Below are 3034 nucleotides of genomic sequence, written 5' to 3'. Positions count from 1 at the left end.
GTGCGCGTGCAGCGGAGGAAAGGGGTCCGCGTCCTTAAAAGGCGGTAACGTTTACTCCAAGACGAATCTGCTTTTCTCACGCAGTTGGCGGCCGTGCTAAAACGAGTGTCCTTTCCCTTGTGGCCTGAAAGCCCGGGAGCGCCGGGGGCTTAGCGGTGACCACTCAGCGCCGCGGACGCTGAACAAGCTGTTCCATCCACCCTCCCCCTGTTTCCCTCTCCCCAGCTCGCTCTCACCCACCCGCTCCCCCCCCCCTACTCCCCCCATGCCTTCTAGACTTTTACCGAACTGTTTCATGTCGCCTAACAAGCCTGTAGTTAATGAGTTTCAAAGGCTCCACTCCGTAGCACACAGTAAAACATACATGGAAAAAAGGAGCACGTCGCCTTCTCCAGGGAAAGTCACCTTTTGCTTTCCATATACTAATTTTCAACAGTTTGTTATTAATTGGCATTCATAGAGACCGCTTTCTCTTCGAGGGTGATAGCAGCATGTACACAATGCCTATTTGGTTCAAATGGCTTTGAGCACTATGGGACTTGATATCTCTGGTCACAGTCTCCCTTAGACTTACAACTACTCAAATGAAATGATAATTAAATGGACACCCTAGCTGCAAGCAGGCGTTGATATACTTCATTGGGGACATGTTGAAAATGTGTGCCTCGGCCGGGACTCGAACCCGGGATCTCCTGCTTACAATGCAGACACTCTATCCATCTGAGCCACCGCGGGCACAGAGGATAGTGCGTCTGCAAGGACTTATCCCTTGCACGCTCCCCGTGAGATCCACATTCCCAACATGTCCACACCACTACATTCGTAGTGCGCCTAATAGATGGTGTGGACATGTTGGGAACGTGGATCTCACGGGGAGCGTGCAAGGGATAAGTCCTTGCAGACGCACTATCCTCTGTGCCCGCGGTGGCTCAGATGGATAGAGTGTCTGCCATGTAAGCAGGAGATCCCGGGTTCGATTCCCGGCGGGGTCAGGGATTTTCACCTGCCTCGAGATGACTGGGTGTTTGTGTTGTCCTCATCATTTCATCATCATCCAGGAAAGTGGCGAAATTGGACTGAGCAAAGATTGGGTAATTGTACGGGCGCTGATAACCACGCAGTTGAGCGCCCCACAAACCAAACATCACCATCATCATCATCACACATCGAATCCTGCCTCGGGCATGGATGTGCGTGTTGTCCTTAGGTTAGTTAGGTTTAACTAGTTCTAAGTTCTAGGGGACTAATGACCTGAGAAGTTGAGTCCCATAGTACTCAGAGCCATTTGAACCATTGTTTTGCAAATAGAGTGGCACAATAAACCAGGGCTGTTGATAAAATGTCGATATATATAGGCGAAATGTATGTTACTGATATATCGATATAGAAATGGCAATGTCGAGTGCCGATATTTTTATTTTATATAATTTTTTTCGCTATTTTCGATAAATATTTGTGTTATTCTTTTAAAATTGTTGTAGAACATAATTTTACTTTCATTGTGTGAAGGAGTCTTACTACTTCTTGAACTTTCATCACGTCCAGTATTTCTCTTTGACTGTGTGAATCAAGTAAAGGTGGTACAAAGTAGTAATCCTTTTGCATTGGAGGGTGGCGCTGTGAAGATATCCAATGTGAAAAAATAGCACACCAGTTGCGTTAAAAGAAACTATTTTTAACGCAACTAGTGTGCTGTTTCTTCATATCGGCATTCTTCAAAACTAGTTGCTGAAACTGATGAACAAAAATCTACATTACAAGACTGGTCCTTGCGGTGGGCGGAGACGTGTGAGGGGGAAACGCTGACGTAATCGGCGCTCGGCGCTACCAACAGAAACTCCGACGTTTAGCTTCACCACGCAATTTTGACACTACAACTGCGAGGTCACTGGCCTTTGCAGAAATGAAAAAACAGGGAAGTCGACATGAAGTGTTCCGGACAAATCCGTGACGAAACCGAACGACGGACCCATCGGACACCTTTTATTGTGTCACTTACCTGCAGTTGCCATTGTTAACAAAGTAGTTATCGCCAAGTTTGATAGTGCATTGTTTTTCTTTCAATTCTTGCTCTAAGGAGGACAAGCAGGCTGCTAGCTAGTTAATGTACGGAATATCTAATAATAAATCAATACTTAAATACACAGCTCTAAACTGGCACTTTATTTACAAGACGCAGACCTTTTCTTTTCCCGATACGTCGATGTCTCTCTCCGTCGATGTATCGAAAATTTTTTCGATACATCGAGACCCGATAATATACTTTTTAAATATCGGTATATAGTATACCCGATATTTTTTTGAATCATTAAGTCCTTCTGTGGACTATTTATCATGTTCCAGGAAGCCCGTGTACTGACAGAGAGAGTCGTGGATGCTCCAAATCAAAACGAGGAGCGATTCAAATTATTAAGCAACCTGAAAACATTGGAGAGGATGGCTACAAACTTGAAGCGTACTGGCTGCCAGCTATCCCAGTACGACGGGCCGCGACGACTAGTGAGGAAAAAGCCTCACCGAGCACGGACGCGACAGCCTAAACAAACAACTACATTGCAACTGTCAGAGAAGAAAACATGTCCACCAGAAGCCAATCATCGACAACCCAGATAGTGCAAGAATAGCCTACTTCACACCTTATCCCTCTGGTCATAGTGGCCGAGCGGTTAAAGGCGCTACAGTCTGGAACCGCACGACCGCTACGGTCGCAGGTTCGAATCCTGCCTCGGGCATGGATGTGTGTGATGTCCTTAGGTTAGTTAGGTTTAAGTAGTTCTAAGTTCTAGGGGACTTATAACCACAGCAGTTGAGTCCCATAGTGCTCAGAGCCATTTGAACCATTTTGAACCTCTGGTCATAACTGTTGTATTCTAGGGCCTATACAGTTCCAGGCATGACGTATTGACACCGACAATTTGCATTTAATAGTGGTACCTTTGCACCAGGAAAACCAGTCTTACCTCAGGAAGGCCATCGTAATACGGCCGAACGTTGGTTTTATAGGTTACATATTTTGAAGTAATTTATGTTTTCT

The 3034-nt window shown here is 45.7% G+C and overlaps 1 non-coding gene across 1 annotated transcript; it reads right to left on the bottom strand.

The window, feature by feature from the left end:
- Nucleotides 1-661: 661 nt before the first annotated feature.
- Trnat-ugu (transfer RNA threonine (anticodon UGU)) lies at nt 662-736 on the bottom strand. The gene has a single exon. It is a non-coding gene; the product is annotated as a tRNA-Thr (tRNA).
- Nucleotides 737-3034: the final 2298 nt, after the last annotated feature.

This window comes from Schistocerca cancellata, chromosome 4 (genome assembly GCF_023864275.1).
Source record: "Schistocerca cancellata isolate TAMUIC-IGC-003103 chromosome 4, iqSchCanc2.1, whole genome shotgun sequence".
NCBI lineage: Eukaryota > Metazoa > Arthropoda > Insecta > Orthoptera > Acrididae > Schistocerca > Schistocerca cancellata.
The sequence above is the reverse complement of the archived record's forward strand: the minus strand, read 5'-3'. Positions and strand labels throughout refer to the sequence as shown.